This window comes from Lampris incognitus, chromosome 3 (assembly GCF_029633865.1).
Source record: "Lampris incognitus isolate fLamInc1 chromosome 3, fLamInc1.hap2, whole genome shotgun sequence".
Taxonomy (NCBI): domain Eukaryota; kingdom Metazoa; phylum Chordata; class Actinopteri; order Lampriformes; family Lampridae; genus Lampris; species Lampris incognitus.
Genome location: NC_079213.1, coordinates 84,294,192 through 84,318,732, shown reverse-complemented (window position 1 = coordinate 84,318,732; position 24,541 = coordinate 84,294,192). Strand labels below are relative to the sequence as shown.

General features: G+C 44.2%; 2 long non-coding RNA genes across 2 annotated transcripts; one reads left to right on the top strand and one right to left on the bottom strand.

The window, feature by feature from the left end:
• On the top strand, positions 1-23,366 carry LOC130110522 (uncharacterized). The gene is made up of 3 exons (XR_008810047.1): positions 1-52; positions 6,380-6,435; positions 23,221-23,366. It is a non-coding gene; the product is annotated as an uncharacterized LOC130110522 (long non-coding RNA).
• LOC130110521 (uncharacterized) lies at positions 19,622-20,710 on the bottom strand. Its single transcript, XR_008810046.1, has 3 exons — positions 20,578-20,710; positions 20,052-20,109; positions 19,622-19,907 (listed from the first exon to the last, which is right to left on the bottom strand). It is a non-coding gene; the product is annotated as an uncharacterized LOC130110521 (long non-coding RNA).
• Positions 23,367-24,541: the final 1,175 nt, after the last annotated feature.

Genomic DNA, 24,541 nt, shown 5'->3' with positions numbered 1-24,541 from the left:
TATGCCCCAGTACGTCCGTTTACACCAGCGTCTTCCCCCGGAGCCGCGGGTGGTGAGTATGTTGATCATGTTTATCATGTGTTTTTTCCTCGGTGCCTTCAAAGGCTCCACAGTTATAGCAAACTTATTAGACTCATGCGAGCGATAGAGAGAGGAAGTTTGTGTCGGCATCTGAATTACCAGTATGGTCGGACCTCAGTTTGCTTGGAGTAGAGTAGAGACGGAGGCTGCGCTGCGCTGCCTGAGGAGTCTGGGAGTAGCTGTCAGTCCGTTGTCATTCACTGTTGGGACGATAAAAAGTTTACTGTAGCCTTTGTCCCACCACGGCATCGCAGCGCACATGTTTTACATTTCCATTTCCATTAACTGTCTCAGGTTGGGCAACTTAAAGCAAACCTAAGCGTTTTAATTTGCGCGCCCTCTTCATCTCTCAAAGCTGTTTTCCCACAACGTTCGCCCCGTTTTGTCTTCCTAAAATGTCTTCTTAAAATTTTTCTAATAGGGCTAGTTTGTGCTACTCAGTGTCCGAGTCTATCAAGTTTGTTACAGAAATAAAATGAGCCAACAACATGGCTACAGTAAAGTATTGTATTGTATTGTATTGTATTGTATTGTATTGTATTGTATTGTGTTGTTGACTTGGGATAAAGAATCATATTTTCACTGCAGCTCTGAAATTGTGGCCATACGGAATGTGTTTCCCGAAAATATTTATACAATCCCTTCCATCCAGCATTTATCTCCTCCTTCCTTCCTCTTAATCTGTTTCCTCCCCTCAATTTGTGCCCCCCCCCATCACCACATCTACCGTCTCTATCTCTTCTGAAATACCAGATTCACTACAAAGACACGCACACACCCACGACAGTACGCTCATTTCAGTTATTTAGCGAAGTCCTTGGTCCATGTTGGCATTTTACAGTAACGAAACATCAGAGAGTTGGCTGTATATCTAGTTAGAAGTGTAGTTTTAGGTTAAACTCACTACATGATGAGGACAAATGCGCTAACATGTCATAATCATATATTACTGCGCATGCGCGGGTTAGGGTTATCAGCCAATTTTTTTTTTACAGCAAAAGCGATTATAAGTGTCTTGAATACTTTTATCCCTGCATCATGATGGGAAACTACACCTTTACAACGAATGCTCGATATCCTGAAAGACACACACACACACACACACGTGTACTTAGGTCACTTTTGGGGACATTACATGGGCTTAAATTCATTCCATAGTTCTTAACCCTAACCTTAATCACCAGAACGCACACGCACGCGCAAACGCGTGCACACTAAGATTTCATATGTGTCCATTAGATGGCGCGATTATACAACGCTTAAATTTTCCTTCTCATCGTTGACTGGTAGATAACGTGCGAGTTTGCTTAATGTTCAAATATTTACAGAGCTAATGCCCAAACACGCGTTTCATATCTGTCTGGGTGTCTTGGTTGTAATTAAACAGATAAATGACGTTTGCCATCCATGCTATTTGTCAAAACGTCAATAGTTTTGACCATGCAGGAGGTCCCTTCGGACCCATCTGGCTTTAACTGAAAGAAAAGGCCTCTTTAACCTCGTGAAACAGTGATTCAGTTTTGTAAAAACAAAATAAAATATATATACAGTGCATCCGGAAAGTATTTACACCCCTTCACTTTCCCCAAATTTTCTTATGTTACAGCCTTATTCCAAAATGGATTAAATTCCTTTTTTTCCCTCATCAATCTACATACAATACCCCATAATGACAAAGGGAAAAAGGTTTTGTAGAAATTTTTGCAAATTTATTAAAAATAAAAAACTGAAATATTGCATGTACATAAGTATTCACACCCTTTACTCAGTACTTGGTTGAGGCACCCTTGGCAGCAATTACAGCCTCAAGTCTTCTTGGGTATGAAGCTACAAACTTGGCACACCTCTATTTGGGGTATTTCTCCCATTCTTCACTGCAGATCCTCTCGAGCTCTGTAAGGTTAGATGGGGAGCGTCGCTGCACAGCTATTTTCAGGTCTTTCCAGAGATGTTCAATGGGGTTCAAGTTTGGGCTCTGGCTGGGCCACTCAAGGACATTCACAGACTTGTCCCGAAGCCACTACTTCGTTGTCTTAGGGTCGTTGTCGTGTTGAAAGGTAAACCTTCGCCCCAGTCTGAGGTCCTGAACGCTCTGGAGCAGGTTTTCATCAAGGATCTCTCTGTACTTTGCTCCATCCATCTTTCCCTCGATCCTGACTAGTCTCCCAGTTCCTGCAGCTGAAAAACATCCCCACAGCATGATGCTGCCACCACCATGCTTCACTGTAGGGATGGTATTAGCAAGGTGATGAGAGGTGCCTGGTTTCCTCCAGACGTGACGTTTGGTATTCAGGCCAAAGAGTTCAATCTTGGTTTCATCGGACCAGAGAATCTTGTTTCTCATGGCCTGAGAGTCCTTTAGGTGCTTTCTGGCAAACTCCAAGCGGGCTGTCATGTGCCTTTTACTGAACAGAGGCTTCCGTCTGGCCACTCTACCATAAAGGCCTGATTGGTGGAGTGCTGCAGAGATGGTTGTCCTTCTGGAAGGTTCTCCCATCTCCACAGAGGAACGCTGGAGCTCTGTCAGAGTGACCATCGGGTTCTTGGTCACCTTCCTGACCAAGGCCCTTCTCCCCTGATTGCTCAGTTTGGCTGGGCGGCCAGCTCTAGGAAGAGTCCTGGTGGATCCAAACTTCTTCCATTTGCGAATGATGGAGACCACTGTGCTCTTCGGGACCTTCAAAGCTGTAGAAATTTTTTTGTACCCTTCCCCAGATCTGTGCCTCGATACATTCCTGTCTCGGAGGTCCACAGACAATTCCTTTGACTTCATGGCTTGGTTTCTGCTCTGACATGCACTGTCAACAGTGGGACCTTATATAGACAGGTGTGTGCCTTTCCAAATAATGTCCAATCAGTTGAATTTACTAGAGGTGGACTCCAATCAAGATGTAGAAACATCTCAAGGATGATCAGTGGAAACAGGATGAACCTGAGCTCAATTTTGAGTGTCATAGCAAAGGGTGTGAATACTTATGTACATGCAATATTTCAGTTTTTTATTTTTAATAAATTTGCAAAAAATTCTACAAAACCTTTTTCACTTTTTCATTATGGGGTATTGTATGTAGATTGATGAGAAAAAAAAGGAATTTAATCCATTTTGAAATACGGCTGTAACATAACAAAATGTGGGGAAAGTGAAGGGGTGTGAATACTTTCCGGATGCACTGTATATATTTATCAGAGATCAGAGTAGTAGTCGGTTTAAATCTTTCCCCCGAACACTTTGGGGGAGTGTTATACTAATTTATGATGGATGCATAAGTTGCAATTCTTCCTTCTCTCAGCACTTAACCTCTAGACCAGCAGCCATACCAACATATATCCTGGCTCTGCTGCATGACAGAAGTTAAGCAGGTATGGGCTTAACTAGTACTTGGATGGGAGACCTCTCGGGAAAATTTGAGTTGCTGCTGGAAGTGGCGTTAGTTGGCCAGTAGAAGGCAGTCTTCCCTCTGGCCCTATTAAACAACAAAAATAAACACAAAATAAAATCTCAGTGCTGCAGGGATGGGGACACTGTGCTGTAGGAGATGCCGTCCTTCGGATGAGATGTTAAAACCGAGGTCCTGACTCACTGTGATCATTAAAGATACCATGGCACTTATCGCAAAGAGTAGGGGGTCCCCTGGTGTCCTGACAAATTTCCCAACCTGGCTCTCTCCATCAGGCTACCTAATCATTTCCCCTTGTAATTTGCTGAATGAGTCCTCCCTCTCCACCTCAAGCTGATGTGTGGTGAACGTTCTGGCACAAAATGGCTGCCGTGCAGCACCCAGGTAGGTGCTACACATTGGTGGTGGTTGAGGTGAGTTTCCCCCTTCACTGTTAAGCGCTTTGGGTGTCTAGATAAAGCGCAATATAAATGTAATCCATTATTATTATTAGGTGCTCTTGAACAAGGCAGCAGTGTTTTTGTTCTGGGCAGTTTCTCGGTGTGAATGCGTGCATATAGTATATCAGTAGACAGACTGGTAGAAAAAAAACACCACCTAGTACCCGTTCAGCCGACTCTAGGTGTACAACTAGATGCAGTAACATTTGATGCTTCTGATCTGATCCCAGGCTGACAGAGAGCTCTGCTTGAGATGAAAGTGAGGTCTCATTTCATCTCATCTCATCTCATCTCCTCTCCTCTCCTCTCCTCTCCTCCCCTCCCCTCCCCTCCTCTCCTCTCCTCTCCTCTCCTCTCCTCTCCTCTCCTCTCCTCCCCTCCCCTCCCCTCCTCTCCTCTCCTCTCCTCTCCTCTCCTCTCCTCTCCTCTCCTCTCCTCTCCTCTCCTCTCCTCTCCTCTCCTCCCCTCCCCTCTAAGATTGGCAGGTAAATTGAGAGCTTTGTCTTCCGTCTCAGCTTCCTCTTCACCACAACGGTCCGGTACAACGTCCGCATTACTGCTGATGCTGTACCAATTCACCTGTCAATCTCCCACTCCATCCTACCCTCACTCATGAACATGACTCCGAGATACTTGAACTCCTTCACTTGAGGCGACAACTCATCCCCAATCTGGAGGGAGCAATCCACCATTTTCCGGTAGAGAACCATGGCCTCAGACTTGGAGGTGCTGACTCTCATCCCGGCCATTTCACACTCAGCTGCAAACTGCCCCAGTGCGTGCTGGAGGTTGCGTTCTGTTGAAGTCAACAAAACCACATCATCTGCGAAGAGCAGAGATGCAATTCTGAGGTTCCCAAAATGGACACACTCCTCACTTTGGCTGCGCCTTGAGATCCTGTCCATGAATGTCACAAACAGAATCGGAGACAAGGGACAAGAGTCCGACACCCACTAAAAACATGTTTGACTGTGTGCTTAGAATGTGGACACAGCTCTCACTTTGGTTATACAAGGACTGGATGGCTTGTAGCAACTGCCCAGGTACCCCATACTCCCATAGTACCCCTAACAGAGTGCCCCGGGGTATACAGTCGTAAGTCTTCTCCAAGTCTTGACTTCTCCAAGTCAAATGAAAGTGAGATGAGAGATTTTGTACTTATGGAGTCCTGAATATATGTAGTAGCTCTATTACAGAGCTAGTGTTATAGAGAAATTGTAGTTTTAATAATTATTATAATAAATTGTAGTGATAACAGTGACTGATAAAAACACCGAGCATGTAAATTAAGTAATGCCATTTTTTGTGACTTTCTTTTTGCGAGCAAATGCCTTTAATAGATTATCATACAGTGGAAGGTAAATGCGTTTATACAGTTTAACCACCATTTTATTTGCAGACTATTTTTTACCCACCTTTTTCGGAGCTGACATAAATATTCATTACAAAAACTCAAAGTAAATTGGCGTCAAACTGAACTGCAATTTATGGAGGATAGTACATTTCAATGGGAAAAATACATCAGTGCTTTTTTTGAGAACCCTGCCCATATCAGTTGTTGGTTGCCTACTGGTGTACGCTGAATGAAGACCACTGCAGACAACCAAAGAAGAAAACAAGAATAGACCTGTGGTGTGTTTTCCTTTCAAGTTGGCGGCGACTCTTGGTGACACTTTTAGAGAAGTCAGAGAAGCTGATTCAGCACAAAACTGTGGGAGCGTTGATGGCTCCTTCACAGTCCTTATCAGCTGTCAGTGTTGGGAATGCTCGTCTGAGCCAAGGTTAGTGTTTAACAAGTTTATATCTCCTCCGAGAGGTGCAGATGTGCGTCACCAGGATGCAAACATCAAAGGATGTTCACTTAATGACTAGAGACGTTAATACGGGGTCATGTGGCAGGGCAAAGTGAAGATCATGGTCAATGATTTAGCAGCCAGCCCTGATGCGATGTTATTAGTCTATAACTAACCTTATCTGTACTCTGTGTAGTACAATGTGTAGTACTTTGTGTAGTACAATCGAAAGCGCTACTGGAGTTAACAGTTAACACGCCCAGGGGTTTGAGGTTTCGTTACCACTGACTCAAAATGTGTGCAGGGACAAGGCAGTTTGTATAGGAGTCCCATTTTATTATGAATACATGCGATGAAAACCTGACAATGGACTATGAATATCATGTGATTTTAAATTTTGATGACGTTAGTTTTATTTCACTGCATTATTTGTTAATGTTTAAACAAAATGGATCATAGGCAAATTTCTTTTTGTCACTGCATAAAAAAACAATTATTGCTTTAGCTGAATCCACTCTGCTAGTGCTAGCTGGCATATGCTCGGCATGTCCTCAGCCAATGATTGACCTTGTTAATATTAAAGTCCCAGAAGAAAACCTAATTCCCGGAAGTGATGGGGGATGTTTTTTTTATTAACACCAACGCTGCTCTCTTTCTCTCATTCCAGTTGCCGTCTTGCCACACTGACTAACCACACCTTCTGCGTCAATGTCTTGGCTTGAGGTAAATGAGATGTCCCACTTAACACACACACACACACACTAGCCCAACTTTGCATCCACCCCCTGGGCAACCTCCTCTCATGATAGCCTCATGAAAAGATCAAGAGAAGATCAAGAGTTTGGGTTGAGGTGATGTTGTCTTGCGTGATCTGTTGTTGCGGTAAAGGATTGATGGAGGTGAGACAGACTTGGAGTGCCTCTCAGCCATGAAAGTTTAAATTTTACCTCGGGATTTTGTTTTTCGCTAGTAATGACACAAGGGGACACGTGCACATTCACACATACTGTAAACCTGGTGTGACGTGCACACTCTCACGTGTGTGTGTGTGTGTGTGTGTGTGTGTGTGTGTGTGTGTGTGTGTGTGTGTGTGTGTGAAGCACACTCACACTGACATATTCCTGTATGTGAGTCATGAGGTGTAGATAGGCAACAATAAAAGTGCTTCCTTTTTGTACACAGAGAGCACCGTTTGTATTTCCTTAAATGTGATTAGATGGAATCCCAGGACACCAGTAATGGTATTTGAAAATCTTGTTTTGCCTTGTAGTTAATGTAACAGATGTATCAAAGAAGGTTGAATCAGCTCATCTGGATACGTTTATCGACATCTCTGTCAATAAACGTATCCAGATGAGCTGATTCAACCTTCTTTTATTTTCTTACCTGGATTATCGAGCATGTATCAAGACCTTGTGACAGATGTAACAACTTTTATAGCAGTGAATTGGCATTACGCATTGATCACTGCATCCAAATGGGGAGGGTTCTCCAGGTGTCTGCAAGGGAGAGATGGTCTCAGATCAATGATGGACGTGATGTTCCCGGGCTGTCATATCATTCATCCAATCAGATTCATGTGTGAAATAGGGTTTTGATTGACATTAGGGTTAGCCCAAGCTTAACATATCAAATGTTGATCTGAGATACTTCTTGCTGAAATCGGGACAATAAAGGAGGTGGCTTTGATTACCATCTGTGAATAAAGAATGACTGGCCCTCTTAAAATCCAAACCGCAACATTTCTTTGGGCTCACAGCATCATCAGGTATTGCATAATCAATTTTCTGAACATGGCACTCAGACAAGAGGCTTCTCTCGTCCCGCTCCATTCATAAGGATATACATCAACAATCCCAATAGGTTCAGCTAATCGTTTAATTTAATCTAATCATACAGTTGAGGTCCAAAATTATAGGTCACAAAATGCTCGACAGAAAGACAGAAAAATGCATTGTACAACAGTAATAGAGAACACATTTGTAACCCAGAGTGGTGAATGATAATGGTATACATAAGTAGAAAACATGGGCGTGACAAGTGTACCACAACAAAAACATCCCCTGAAAGCACATCTGTTGGGATGTGCAATTTAAGTTTGTGGTGAATCATCCGCCTCAGGCAGGTTTCACAGACAAGCGTACTCCACAATCTGGATGGCCTGATGGAAACACGTGCCTTTAGTCTTCAGTCCAACTCATGGGACATGCAGAGCAGCCTGAGGATCCCATTTGTTTTACGGCTTACAGCAAAGCAGAAGGTCTACGGCACACATGGACGACCATGCGTAATGTGGTGCCAAGAGGATGCAGGTTTTCTTTCCAACCTATCACTTATAGCAGGAGATCTCCATGCTGAAAGGAGCTGGTGTAGGGTTTGGTTGGACTACTCTTGATGCTTCACGACACATGGTTGTCTCTGATGTATCTACTACTACTACTACTATTAGTACTTTCGGCTGCTCCCATTAGGAGTCGAGACAGCAGATGTATGCAGCCCAGAAATGCATTCTTCGTAGGATGTGTCCTTCTTGCTCAGACACAGCTTATGTTTGGTATAGCTACTGGCTAGATAAAGCTATAGCTTGAATGTGCTTGGTATCATCCTAAAGTAAACTATAAATTTACCTACAGTATAGTATTTGGTAGCTTCTTCATGTTGAGTACTTCCCATTAATGGACTGCAGTATGATGGACCTTTCTTAATGCACATTGGTGAATTTAAGCTTTTAAAATAGTGCTGAAGTCCCCCCCCCCTTTTCTCTGCAATTGTATCCGGCCAATTACCTTACTCTTCCAAGCCGTCCCGGTCGGTGCTCCACCCCCTCTGCCAATCCGGGGAGGGCTGCAGACTACCACATGCCTCCTCCGATACATGTGGAGTCACCAGCCGCTTCTTTTCACCTGACAGTGAGGAGTATTGCCAGGGGGATATAGCACGTGGGAGGATCACGCTACTCCCCTCAGTTCCCCCTCCCCCCTGAACAGGTGCCCCGACTGACCAGAGGAGGCGCTAGTGCAGCGACCATGATACATACCCACATCCAGCTTCCCACCCGCAGACACGGCCAATTGTACCTGTAGGGATTCCCGACCAAGCCTGGGATTCGAACCGGTGATCCCCATGTTGGTAGGCAACAGAATAGACCGCCAAGCCCCCTGGATGCCCCCCATAGTGCTGAGGTCTGCCTGCCAACAGAGCTGTTGTTAAATAATGGATGCTGAGAAAGAGAGTTGAAAAAACTTCTTATTGGAGAAACACAATATGTTCAGCTTTGAAAGCTTCATATGAGCTGTTCCAACCTAAAGCGTATCTTTAAATCTCTATGCGGTCATGCTCCTTCCCTGCTTAATGAACTGTTGCAAGACACCACAGGCCTCCATAAATACTGTCACCTTGCAACGCACAAAACCTCATTTATATTATGTGGACAGTTGAGTCTGGAAACGTCAACCCACTGAGTTGGAAATGAAATACAATTTTAATGTTTTCAGTAAATCATGGCTAAAAGAGAAACAACATTGTTCTTACACCTAATACCGCTGTATAGACACGCCTGTATTTTTGTTTACCTTTTTTGTCTTTTTCTATTTTAACTTTTAAAAAAGCCTCCTATGGACAGGTGTTGTAAATGAGTGTTTCCCTGCAAACACTAAACACAGCGCATCTGGTGCTTGTGCATAACTGTATATTGCGGTTCCAATGCTATTGTAATGTCCATGTCAAATAAAATAAACTTAAACTTATTCTAGGATACTCGATCAATAAAGTCAAAGAAGGTTGAATCAGTTCATCTGGATACAATGTTTACTGACAGATACGTTTCATCACTCATCTGAGTGACCTCTTCAGTCACACAGAGGCCCCCAGCAGCAGCCACTAAGCCAGCTTAAAGGCCCCGGCACCATCAATAATGGTAGCTCTCAGTCATTCCCTGCAGCCAACACTGTCATCAAGCCAGGAGATGGCTGGAAGAAAAATCAGAAACTGGCTTTTGTGAGCCTCCTCCACCTCCACCTGGTTCTCCAGCAGGCTTCACAGAGCCCCTAAGCTGTCCATTCTGGTTGGACAAACCCAAAATTACTGAGTTCTCTGTTCTGGTGGTGCTCATGTTTGCTTATAGTACCTTTCAGTTCCAATGATGATTAACGGTGTTGAGATAAATGAGTCCAATCTGCTGGGAGTAAAACTTTGAGGACTACCCTTTCCTACTTGGACAATTTTCTAAAGGCAATTGTTTTTTCGAATCGTCCCAATAGGTTCCTTAGTAAATTTACTTTTTGCAAAACATCTTACGATGCAACAATCGACAATATTAAGTGGAAAACTACACAGCAGGAGCCCTGTGCTAGCTTCCAAGTAGGCACCAACGATTTAGATAGCCATCTTGTTTAGCTGAACTTGGCTAGAGCCATTACGTCCTTTCTCGCTGGCTTCTCCAACTAGCAAGGTTATCACAAACTGCGTAAGTGAAAAGTGGAAGAAATGTAAATGTTGACGGTGAGACACACAATCAATAAAGTATATGAGCGACCAAATCTTGGGAGACTTGTTGATATGGACAGAAATCACAGAGACAATACTTCTGTTGTCCTGTTCTCCCTTTGAGGGAGTTACACACATACTCAGTCTTATGCATTTGAGAGGAGATGGGGGCGGGGGTTGCAAGGTAGACACAGAGAGAGAGGGAGGGAGAGAGAGAGAGAGACGGCATTGTGATAGTATGGCCCTAAGGCATAGTGATTGATCATGAAATGTAATGGAATGCATACGGTGTGTACATATTTCATATCACGTCTATGGATCCAGCGAAATAATTGATCGCTCTCTCATTGTATTCCTGGGTATGTCAGAGGGTGCATGTAAGATATGTGCATGTAATTACTATGGGGTGTGTTTGCATAGTGTGTTGGTATGTGTGCGCACCCGGGTGCATATTTTTGAGTGTTCCGTGTATGTGTGTGTGTGTGTGTGTATGCCTACTGTGCTGGGCAGATGGAAGCTCCACAGGTTGTGGGAGGCTTGCGGCCTGGCTCTGCATCTGACTGCGGTCAAAGAGGCCGGCAGGAGCAGGCCTCTTACTGAGCCAAACCAATGCCTGCCCTGCTACCATACAGCAGGAGCACTCTCAGCATCAAGTGGTCCCTCCACTAATAGGATAACATTATCATACATTTTATCAGTCACTCCAGGATTTTGCCACATTTGATTTATTTCTTTCCTTCGGTTATGTTATGAAAGAGGCCGGACTTGGTGAAAAAAAAACTTCGAGATGGTAAACGGGGTTATGTCAGATGGAGCCGACTCCTGCTGTTTATGGACAGCGGGAGCATTCTGGGCAGCCAGTGTTTCATCTTTTGGTGCAATTAAACAAATGTCACTTTCACTGCAGGTTTTTTTTCAGCAGCTAGGCTGGCCTCTGAAGAACAGAAAAAGTGAAATTTGTCCCTTTTTCTATTTTCATTAAAAAGGACAAGGTTAGATGAATATAATGAGGACAAAACAGTGCCGGTCTGTTCTCTGACAATAGCTTTGACTTGAGTGTTATTTTCAGTGTCATTACCCCTTCTCACTTCACAAAGGTGTGTGCGTGTGTGTGTGTGGGTGGGTGGCAGACAGGGTGTATGGTGTAAAATTGTAATTAGGATTCACAATAAAATCAGTACCTCTGAAATGAAATTGTGAAGTTCAATTCCAAAACTTCTGTGTTGAATTTGGAAAAGAAATCTTACCTGATGTTCATTCTGCCGTATTTGGAAAAAAAAAATACAAATACTGATTAAGTCATTTAAAGTCTTACAACTTTCTAAGCCAAGAGCCATGTTTAGTTTATAAAACTAGATTGTCTATGAATGAAAGAGACTGTCTCTCAAGTCCACATGCTGACGTGGTTTTGTGTCAAGTCACTCATGAGTCAGACAATGACCCTCCACCAGCTCCAGGGAGCGGCGTTCTCTAGCTTGACCCAGCGCCGTGTATAGAGACAGACTGGCTTGACCCAGCGCGCGCTGGCTTGACCCATGCGCACTGTGACTAGGAGGGTGTCATGGTTCTGGGTGGCAGACTGAGCTAGTGGTTAGTGAGGTCCAACCCTAACTGGTGTGCCCAATGTGCTCCCCCCCCCATTGTACCCGGCCAATTAGCCGCTTCTTTTCACCTGACAGTGAGGAGTTTCGCCAGGGGGACATAGCACATTGGAGGATCACGCTTTCCCCCCAGTTCCCCCTCCCCCCTGAATAGGCACCCTGACTGACCAGAGGAGGCGCTAGTGCAGCGACCAGGACACATACCCACATCCAACTTCCCACCCGCAGACACAGCCAATTGTGTCTGTAGGGACGCCCGACCAAGCCGGCGGCAATGTGCTTTTACTATAGGCAAAATGTCTGCTTTGTTTGAGAGGACATTGCATGAGTGATAAACATCACAGGTGTCAGGGTGGTTATGTTTCATGGTACACAGTCAAGTGGAAGAGCCACCAGGGAACACAACAGTTCAGTTCCCCTTCTGTTTAATCCCTCCACACAGCCAAACCTGTTGTTTTACAGTCAACATGCTGGGTGGATGAACATGAGGCCCAATCACGTGGAAGAAGAATTTCTTCCTTTGGGGGATTTATTCAACAAATCAGTTTACAACACAACACAGCACAGCACAAAAGACATGACTTCCCGGTTAGCATGTCATGTCATGTCATATCATGTCATGTCATCCGTCCCAAGTAATAAGGGTGAAGTATTTGAAATTCAGCGGTGTTCCCCTTTCAGTCTTGTCTGCCGGGATGGCAAAATATTACATTTACAGAATATGCACTTGAGAGCAGAGCTCAGAATTCAATTTAAAACTTCTCGCTGGTGGCACCCACTACAATGATCTCAATCAAACCCAACAATACTGGTTAGATAACAGAAAAGTCAATGCTGAAATTGCTTTAGTACTTTAGCAACAGGTGTAAACCCAGGACACTTGTAAACATCGACACTTGTCCGTGCTTGTTTTTCTTTTTTTTGTCGTTTATTTGTCGTATCAGTCAGTGTGTGGAGCTGTGTGTCTGACTTGTACACCAGATGTTACCAGGCATTCTGTTCTCTTCGAGCAGGACTCCTCAGATTAATAATAACGGAATCATTTTGTCGAGTGGAGACACTAATCACTTACTCCAATTAGAAGTGATGAGGGAGCTGTAATTGTGTGTGTCCACAGCTGTGTATGCTGATGGCCTTCCATTATATTCTGCTGAACCTGCCTGTCTGTCTGTCTGTCTGTCTGTCTTTCTCTCTCGCTCTCTCTGAACATAGTTATTCCCTTTTTCATCTCTCTTTTCCCCCTTGTGTGGTCTTTTGTCTCTCACTTTTACCGTCTGTTGCTCTTCCTCTGTAACTTGATCCCCTTCTCTTTGGCTTTCCGTCTCTCCCTCGTCCATTCTCTCTCTCTCTAACACTCAGTTTCACTCACTATCTCTCTGTCTCACTCTCTCTCTATCCCTTTGCTTTTTCTCTCCCTGCACCTCCATGCCTGTCTGCATGTTCTATATATTTGAATAACCAGCCAAAGCTAAAATGTCTCTCTGCTCTAGTATACACAGTCATGCAGATTCCTGCATCTTCTCTCCACTTCCCCTTAATTCCCATCAGTTGTGCTCTCTGAAGCTGAAACAGCCTGGCCGGCTTAGCCTGTATAGGCTGCCAAGAGAACGTCGTCAGTGCAGACCACGCCATCTCAATTCAACACTATTTTCCCACTGCGCCAGAGCTTTGCTGTACCCAAACTACGCCAATGCCAGGTATGGTACCATGCCAAGTGTCTCATGGTTTTCTGTGTAGGGTAAGGAGCTGGTCTGCTCCTGCTTGTGTCCAAGGGGAATGCAGGAATCAGTAACATTTATTTGCCATTTCATTTCATGCACTTGACGTACGTGAAGTGAAATGAAATATCATTTCCCCCAGCCCACAGCAGTGCAACATGAAAAAAACACATATCCAAACTACAAGAACACTATATCCAAACTACAAAAAACTACATAAACACATATATCCATCCATCCATCCATCCATCCATCCATCCATCCATCCATTATCTGAACCCCTTCTCCTGCTCTCAGGGTTGCGGGGATGCTGGAGCCTATCTCAGCAGTCATTGGGTGGCAGGTGGGGAGACACACTGGACAGGCCACCAGGCCATCACACAGGGCCGACATACACACACACATATTCATACCTAGGGACAATTTAGTATAGCCAATTCACATGACCTACATGTCTTTGGACTGTGGGAGGAAACTGGAGCCCCCGGAGGAAACCCACACAGACACGAGGAGAACATGCAAACTCCACACAGAGGATGACCCAGGACGACTCCCAAGGTTGGACTACCCCGGGGCTCTAACCCAGAACCTTCGTGCTGTGAGGTGACCGCGCTAACCACTTCACCACCGTGCCGCCACACATATCCAACATATTAAAAAAAATAAAAATTCACTGTCCAAGAGAACGAACACCAGCCAGGATTACTGTCGGAACTGCCGGTCTGCATGGGCTGGCAGTTAGCTTAGCCTACCCCACTTCCACGTCCTGTCAGACCGCCCTTGGTGCTTCCTCTTCAGGTGCAGCTCCAGCAGGGCCATAATCCTTGGGCCCACTGGACACAGCAGATCAGACTCCCCCAGCCGATCCAACACCAGCTCTCCCAGCCAGACACCCTCGACACATCTCCCTGCATTCCACATGATGACATGAAAAACACAGTTAAAATGCAGTTGTTTTGATCCTTTTAAATTTAGCTGGTAGCAAGTATGTTCTGGCACCTTACCCAGATCTGTACTGACCTGAACCTGAGTATGCAAAACATAGTGGGGAATAAAAACCACTACATATGGCACAGTACATGTATGTGGTGGAGAAGAAGTATGAGGCAGAGCCCTGCCAACTCATTCTGATGCACAGCAGCATCTGAAGCGCCTCCATAAGCAGGGCTTGAACACACAGTCTGCTCAGCGCCTCCCCAGCCGTCTGACTCCATCTGACAAACGGAGAGGATAACATTTTATCTAATTCAAATGCAATGGGGGGTATTGGTGGATCAGCTAGGAGATGTATAACAGAACTACTTCAGGATCTTCTGTTTTGGATCTTCTCATCTGTCATAACCTACTGTTTTTTTAAGTTGTCTCAAAACTTTACAGTTGTTTTGGATTCTGTCCTGCCATTACCAGGCTTAATCTCCCTCAAAAAAGAATTTTGGTTTAACTCAATGTGATTTCCCCTTTAACTAAAGGTTGAATTAAAAGAAAGTAGAAAAAGATGTGGACACGATGAATGGTGTGAGGACAGTGCAGAACAGGCGACATTATGACCATGTGACCATTTGGTACACTTGCTACAGAGGCACCCCGGGCATAGATTTTTGAGGTTATGGTTGAGATTGTGTGTAGCTTTGTGTGTATATGTTTATTTTGTGCGCATATGCTAGTGTCTTTCGAATAGAAGGGGGTTCCGTGCAACGTCATCACAGAGATGCGTGCGCCACTAGGGGGCAGAAAGCAGCTACAGCGCAGAGATTTTAACCAAGATGGAGCTCAGATACAGCAGAGATGACGTGCAGTTGTTGTGCAATAAACTGCAAAAAGCGCCAAAAGGATGGGTGGAAAATGTTCCACATTTTCATTGTTGAACCGCTTTGGTGGCTCTCAAAAGATTATGAGATGCATAATCTTTTGAGAGCCACCAAAGCGGTTTTGCCCCCTGGCTGCGCACGCACCCAGTAAAGTTTGTAAACAGGAAACCCGTCTATAGGGCTCCTCTCTGGCTACGTCACGAAATTTTCGCGCAATGCAGCTTGGGATCGAAAAGCGGACAAACAAGCCAAACAACCATGCGCAACACGTCTTGCTTTCATAGTTTCAACACAAGAATTGAGCGAACTAGAAGAATTTCGTCGTTTTAATCCCGTGAGTGGTTTATTTCAGCAATGTGCAAGTTTTCTGACAAGAGCATATGAACACAAGAGTCTCACTTATGTCATACATGTAGGCAATGGTTCTAACGTTGAAGCCCCACCGCAGCCTTATCAGGGTGATGAATAGCTGCTCATTAACTGATATATTTTGTGGGGCACCAAATCCTTCCCTGTCTTTGTCGTCATTTTCTTTTCCATTCCAGTAATTCAGTTCATATTTAGCCTGTCCAAGGAAACGGAACAGTGCATTAAATTGTTAGGAATCAAGTCCAGTAAAATTTTACATTTCTTGTCATCTGCAATTATGCGATCACACGACATCAAATTTACTCTGCTGGAAATATAGGATTTTGCATTTGTTCCTTTTGTTATGAACTGATTTCTGTATACTGTAGCGAATTCGGGGGGCAGTCTGGGAGACCGTCGCCATGGCCGGGACGCGACGCGAACCTGTGTCTCCCGCGCCGCAAGCGACAACGTTAACCAGTCGACTAAAGGGTCCGACCCGTTAGTCAAGGACCAACGTGTCTACTTATCCATGCACGTTACAATACCATACTTTCAACTTTGGCTCCAAGAGTATACTTGCAATAGATGGTCTGTGTAGACTTATCCTGAAAGGCATAACAGGCACTGTCCTCACCATCGTCAGCCCTGACAAACATGGAGTTAGATTCTTCCGTTTGCAATCCTTCTGTTGAAACACGGCCAGTAGTATTTACTTCAGGCCCAAGTCGTTCCCTTTTCACTTTAGATGGGCCCAAAATACGGCTTTCTCGGGCTTGCTTCGTTCTTAATCGTTTTGTTGCACGAAGAGCACGACCCTCCATTTCTTTCTCGGTTAAGAGTGGCAAGAATAGGGTCAGGATGGTCCTCCGTAGGACCCTCGCCCTGAAGAAATGTAAACTGCATATGTAAGTGTCCTTCTTAATGTCCGAAAAACGACAGAAGTCTTTCCTTCCCCATGCATGAAGCCACCTCTTTGCTTTTTCTGTCTTCCCCTGTTCGCGTTTCTTTTCCCACTCTGTTCGGCCATCTTTCACGGTTCCTGGCTTTGGGAATCTCGAAAATTCTGTTCCTTCAGGCAGCCTTTCTTTATATCGTCAATCCGATCTACAAGTTCCCCCTGTAGCAATGCTTTGTGGCACCTTTTCTAGATTGTTTGCCTCCCTCTATGACAAGGTTACCAGCCATCGTAAATACAAATCTTCTGCAAAACCACTTTCGCACACTACGAAATTAAGAGCAGTTTGTCCGTAAATCAATCCCATGATTCAATGCGCGCTCAGGCCTGTTCTATTTTTAGAATGGCAGTGGAGCCCTATTAGTCTGGTCAGTTAAGGGCAAATATGGGGTCAAGGCTGCGAAAAGTCATTCACATTTGAGCCAATGTTTTTCTGTTAATTTAGGGTCCAATAAAGAAAAATGCAAGGAGCCCAAAATTTTAGATGGGGGAAGTCTCTGAAATGGCCACGCCCACTTTTTAGGCCTGGAAATCAGTATCTCGGCTCCTGAATGTCGCAGAGAGCTGATCATGGGCTCAAAAGAAGCAGAAGCACCACATTTATATAAGCATTATGAACAAACATATACCCCAAAACCTTTACTTTTTCAGGTATTTACAAAAAACTAATTTTCACTGGTCACATACATGGCCACGCCCACTTTTTAGCCCTGGGACTATATCTCAGGCTCAGCTCTCGGAGGTTGCCCCGAGTTGATATTGGGCTCAAAAGATGTGGAAATAACTATTTATATTAGTGCTCTGAACAAATATACTGTATGCCCTAAAACCTTCACGTTTTGAGCTATTCATGAACATGTTCTTTTTTCCATTGAATTGATCAGCAGCATGCAATCAACTTTAGCCAAATCTGTGCAAGAAGGCTATACAGTTTGTTTGAGTAAAAGTGTTACATCTACTCATGGAGTGCTAGTATTCAAGTTGACTCTTTGTTATAAGAGGAGGAACCCAGTAACCACCAAAGAAACAAAGCAAACCATGTGAGGTCCAAAAAAATCTTTATTTTAACCTCACACATCCCATCAGACTGGATTCAAACACTTGCTGAGGCACTTGCAATAAATGAGACATTTCATCCCTCTGCCAGCACAAGAACATGAGGTACACTTATTAGATCTGCAACTACACACCCCTGTTACTTGAGACAATGTATCTCTTGTGGAAACTGTGCTCCACTTGACGAAGAGTTCCTCTCCTTCGGTAGTCCAACCCCATTCAGTGACAGGGGGACAAGGGAGTTGTAGCAGGCGGTTTCCCCACAGCCATCCTGCCTGGAATGTAGCTCTCAACAGATGCTGTAGAAGCGCATCCTGACTTGGGGGTAGGTCTCTCAGCTCATCATTAACTGAGTGCTTGAACAGCTGGAATCTGAGCTCATCTATACTGACACAGTTGTACAGTCCAGTCTTGTTGTACCAGCTCATTACCCAGGGCTCAATAACTTCCATGCTTTCCTTAACTGTCTCGATACTAGGGCAGCAACTTAGTCCTCTCAAAGCAGCAGTGAGTTCTGTGGACTTACTGTGGTTTATCCAGGCTTTGTATTGAGCAGTCTTTGAGTGGCCAAAGAAGGCGCTCACAGAATCACAGCCACTAAAAGAATGGAACACAGGCATGGCATCGGCCACATCTCCACCAAGCTTCTTGTGTGCTTCTGTGATTGAGTAGAATTGGCGTTTGCCAGGAACTGCAAAGTCAACTATAAGTTGCAAGTCATTACATACTGATAGGAACTGTGTAGTGAACCCTAGTAGGATGACTACCACATCGGAGTCGACTGTTCTAACTGTAACTGACTTGATCCCCTTGTTTAGCATGTGCATCACATGGCAAACGATGGGGTTGTCAGCCTCCTCAAGCATAAATATGCTGTCATAAAGCTGGATCTCGAAGCTTTCGCCGAAGTTTGCAAGCACCTTTCTGCCGTAGGTGATGCTGAACTCCTTGTCCCAGTTCCACGCTTGTGCCTTAGCAATCCTGGCGAACATTAGATTCAGGGCTACTTTGTTGTCTACATTAGACAGAAAAGCTTCAAAGAATTGCTTAGATTCTGGCATGGTGTCATTCTCACTGAAAGCCATCTGTGAACTACCTGCTGATCCCCGGTTCTTCCTAGTCACAGTCTTGATACTCATATTCTGGTAGAGGTCAGCCACAATGTCAATACGATTGGCTTTCTTCTCATGACCGATCCTGGCAATGCTGTTCAACACTTTGATTACAAAGTCTTGGAATGTCATGCCTTTGGTGAGAGACTTTGCCATGATTCGTACTTGCACAGACAAATCTATCACAAGTCCTTCTGAGGATGTAGATTGAACTTGTACACCGATGTCCTTAAGAATTTGAGACTTTTGGCTATGATAAATATCTCCATCCTTTGTTGACAAGGCGTCGGGTAAACCTGAAATTGAAATGAATAGTTAAGCTAAGTGTAACTCTTGGGCTTACTGTCAAATCAATTAACTTGAATGTGAAATTGAATCAATGAATATCACTGTATTAAAAATCTGGTAAGACTTAAGTAACATCTAAAATATTTGAATAACTGACTTTATATCAATTAGTTTCACCTGTGAATTCACCACCAAATAACTTCCTTGTCTCTTCTTCTCTTGATCTGCAGGCCTCCTTCAGCTTTGCAAAGGTTCCTTTGGGTGGCTTGATTGCAGGGCTAGCGAGTTGGACTTTTGCACATGAACTTGGGAGTTTCAGGGCATTTCGTGAGATGGTTGCATTGACATCCTTCTTACTTAATACAATTCGCTCCTGCACAAACTGGTCATGCTGAGTTTTGCCGACTGTAAAGACAAAACTGGAGTCTTTACTTATGACATCTGGGAAGGGAATGGATGAGTTCAACCTCATGAACTGAGCTGGCTGGCTCTTCACAATAGAAGCAAAGTTCGGCTCCAAACGCAAGACTAGGCCCAGCCTTTGCTCGTGTGTTTGCCCCAATAGTCTGGTGATCTGCAAGGTCCAGTTCTCTTTTCCGTTTACGATCCTTCGCACAATTGAAATGGCTGTTATTATAGCGATCATAGCAACTCTTGTGGATTTTATATCCATCCTGTAAAGTTTCTGCATTGACAGCTGACAGTCTCTGTGAAAGATTGATATCCGCATCATTGGTGATCAGTCCGGATTCCTCAAACAGTTTTACTTGGTGAAGCAGCTTAGGAGCTGTGACAGCAGTTATGTCCCTTCCACCAGATTCCTGTCATGAATTTAGAAATGAAATGTTGGACTCATTGCTGTCATAAACATTACATTACTGAAGGAATACGCATGAAAACTAACACTGTTGGACTCATTGATGTCATAAACATTATACTACTGAAGCACACACGTGAAAACTAACCTTGCAGACAATGCACAGGGTCTTGTTCCCTAGTTCCATAGTTAGGATGGGGGATCATCTGATCATGGAAAATCAGAACTAATTTAAACTTGATTTTTCTGTACACAAGTTTGTAACAGAGTGATGTTTCACTGGTATGGCACAATACATCCACCCTCCCACAAAAATAGCATGCAATAAACAATGTTATTTATTCTTCTGCATAGATACAAAATATAGTCCAATAAAAGTGTGTCCAAATATAGCATAATAAAAGTGTTGTTACTACAAATACTTTCACCCTTTCATACCAGCCAACTAAAAATGCCCAAAATTAACCAACATGTGTAGAGCAAGCAGACACACAAACACCAACTGTCCAAAAGTAGGTAATGCCTTAGCCAAATACTACAACTGTGCAACTGTGCTGTCGAGTGTATCGAGCAAGTCATGCTTGCAAGGCTAGTTAGGCCTACACATATGAGCTAAGGTGAAAATAATGTTCTACAAGGTAAACATACAAAAATAAAACAACACTGTTCCTTACCATCCATCCACGAGGTCAGGAACAAATTAACTCACTGATATGAAGGCCAGATGAGGCATGCATGTCATATTTTGGCAAATGTTTACAGTAAACTAGCTTTACTGAAACATGTGCACTTCTGCTTCCTTTCCTGTAGAATCAACCACTTGATAAACAAACAGCGCCAATTTGTAATTGTGGTCAGAGGCGGCATTACATCCCAAGTGATAAGAAGAACCACAGACAACTAAGATATTTTCTAAACTCATGATTCGTGTGTGTATTGTGCTTCATGCTTTATAACATAGGCAGCGAATGAGATTCATGTCAAATATAGCTTTTTACAACCTTCAGGAGCTGATACGTGAAACGTGACCAGTAAAAATTAGTTTTCTTAAAATATCTGAAAAAGTAAAGGTTTTGGGGTATATGTTTGTTCATAATGCTTATATAAATGTGGTGCTTCTGCTTCTTTTGAGCCCATGATCAGCTCTCTGCGACATTCAGGAGCCGAGATACTGATTTCCAGGCCTAAAAAGTGGGCGTGGCCATTTCAGAGACTTCCCCCACCTAAAATTTTGGGCTCCTTGCATTTTTTTCTTTATTGGACTCTAAATTAACAGAAAAACATAGGCTCAAATGTGAATGACTTTTTGCAGCCATTTTGCCTTAACTGACTAGACTATATTTGTGAAGGTTGGTATGACTACTTGTTTGTCAGTTTCTGAGTATCTTTCTGTGTATGTCTGCCCATACCTGTGTGTGTGTGTGTGTGTGTGTGTGTGTGTGTGTGTGTGTGTGTGTGTGTGTGTGTGTGTGTGTGTGTGTGTGTGTGTGTGTGTGTACATACACACAGGGTGTTGTGATGCGTCTAGTGCAGCAGTGTGTAGTTGGAGGGGAGGTGCATGTGTTCTTCCAACCCGCTTGTGTCCTTCCTGCCCTTAGCTTGCTGCCGCTGGCTAGCCTTTGTGGCGAATAGGGAAGCATCCTAGCGTGTAAGCCTTCCCTTGCCAGTACATAGCCTCTCCTTCACCAAGACTCCTGCCAGGCCTCCCCGTGGCCACACATGGTAACTGGGGTCTTGCGGCCCCAGGCTAACTTGACAGGGGATCTCGGAGCAGCAGTGGGCCCCAGAGATATGGTGTGCAGGCCCACCCTGGTGGACACACCCTGGCACCTATCAACCACTGCCCCGCTGCCTTGTGGGTGAGTCTGGAAGACATAAGGCTAAGGGAGCTTACCCCAACAGAAAAGCAAGCTGTGGTGGCACGCTTTGAGGCAGTTTCCGAAAAACTGGATTTCTGGCAGCCCCCTGCAGTTGTGTGGAGGTGTCGGTCGTCTAGGGATCCCCCTTGCCATCGGAACCATCTCCTCTACAATCAAGTCATGTGGCGTTGGGAGAAGCGCACCCCCCATGCCACTTTAAAAACCATCTCTGCGCAGGTATCTTCTGCTATCTGAGTCCTCAAAGGACCCACAAATAGAAGAAGATGGTCATCATCGGGCACGATGGACAACCAGCAAGCAAGAAAGTGTGTGTGTGTGTGTTTGGGGTCTTGGCTGACTCATTCTTGTTTCATATTGCCATCGAACCAGCTGCCCGCTCTGTTCACCTGTGTTAATGGGAATCAGGCCTCCCTCCCCTGCTGGTTCAATTTCTCCGTCAAACAGACAAAGCTGCTGTCTCTACGCCTGTCTTCTCCCTATAACACAGCACTCCAAATAATTCTAAATGGTCTTTTTAAAAGAATGAGCACTGCACTGAGGGCACATTTAACAGCTCACAAAGGCAAAATGAAGACATGAGGACAAATGTTTTTGGTAAGCCTACAGTGAGAAACACGTATTGAGTTTTGCCAAAGGGATATTACTTTGTTCTATGGAAATGAGGACAAATGAGTAGATAAACAAAAGCAGTCTGTGCTATTAACATGATGGATTGCTTGGATCTGTAGGTGGATGGACGATGGATGGATGCAGTGATAGACAGATGAATGGATAGACCTATTTTATAGGCACCAAATACTCCAGTTTAGTCTTGTTCTTTATATTTTGTATATTCCCTATAGTCTGCTTTATATTCTTGCTATTGTGTGCCTTTGGATTATGCTAGCTGTAATGATGCTTCAGTTTCCCTCAGGATCAATTAAGTATCTATCTATCTATCTATCTATCTCTCTGTCTGTCTCTCTATCTATCTATCTATCTATCTAGATATCTATCTATCTATCTATCTATCTATCTATCTATCTATCTATCTATCTATCTATCTATCTATCTATCTATCTATCTATCTATCTATCTATCTATCTATCTATCTATCTATCTATCTATCTATCTATCTATCTATCTATCTATCTATCTATCTATCTATCTATCTATCTATCTATCTATCTATCTATCTATCTATCTATCTATCTATCTATCTATCTATCTATCTATCTATCTATCTATCTATCTATCTATCTATCTGTCTATCTGTCTGTCTGACAGTCAGACTTTCTGTCTGTCTGTCTGTCTGTCTGTCTGTCGATCTATCTATAGACACTACAGATTTAGAAATCAGTATAGATGCTAATAAAGGTAGCAAAAGTTAAAATAAAGGTAGATGGGTGCTATACAAGATCACCACCCTAAACTTTCAGCTCTCTGCCTCTTTCACAGAGACGTCGGGAGTCTCTCCCTGCCATCCACCAGGTGGTACGTAGGCGGTTCTCTGGACCGGTTCTGCTGCCTCCGTTGTCCCGGCGACACTCCAGCCAGGACCAGCACTCTGACCACCGGCGCCTGCTTGCCCAACACAACCTGCCTCTCGCTCAGCTGGAGGCCCTCTACAGCCGGGCTCTAGCTGGCTTTGATGACCTACCCCACCACAGGTCAGCGACAAATACACGTTTGTCTCATTGTCAGCTTGGCTGGCATGCGCTCTGTCTATTAGTGCACACATGTGCTGGCACGCTCAGACGCACACACACACACACACACACACACACACACACACACACACACACACACACACACACACACACACACACACACACACACACACACACACACACACACACACAATGATCTTGCACTGTGCCAAGTTGCACAAAAGCTGAGACCATCCATGTGCTGATAATGAGCGTTTTCAAGTGGGGCTGCCATGTGTTAATTAGAGAACATTGCCAAAATGCACTTTACACATGCTGTAGGTGTGTCTGTATGTCCCAACACTTCAGCACACACACCCTATATTCCAGCTGTGTGTTTACACACCAAACATTCTTTATCTAAAGGTGCCGGGTGTAATATTTTGGCTGTCCTGGAACATTGACTTGTACATTTCTGAAAGGGTTGCTGATTGATTCTGATTAAAACGTTATCAACGACTCACTTCCCAGACTTCTGAATTCAAAAAGACAGGAGCCAGGCTAGCTGAGGCTTTTTGCTGTAGTGTGACACCTTGGCCTGCTCTCACAGTCCTCAGCAAACCATGCATTGATTGCAGAGAACAATTTGCACTGTGTTTGAAAATGGCAGACATTGGCAAATGCGCACTGTATCGGCTAGATTTCTTTATGAATTTGTTTTTCTTGTTCACTTTGGCCTTTTGTTGTCATTCGCATTGTTGAATGATGGAGGTGAGGTTTAAGTAGAATCACACATAACAGGCGTCCAGGTAGCGTAGCATTCTATTCTGTTGCCTACCAACATAGGGATCGCTGGTTTGAATCCCTGTGTTACCTCCGGCTTGGTCAGGCATCTCTGCAGACACAATTGGCTGTGTCTGCAGGTGGGAAGCTGGATGTGGGTATGTGTCCTGGTTGCTGCACTAGAACCTCCTCTGGTTGGTCGGGATGACTGTTCAGAGGGGAGGGGAACTGGGGGGAACAGCATGATCCTCTCACATGCTACATCCCCCTGGCAAAACTCCTCACTCTCAGGTAAAAAGAACTGGCTGGTGACTCCACATGTATCGGAGGAGGCATGTGGTAGTCTG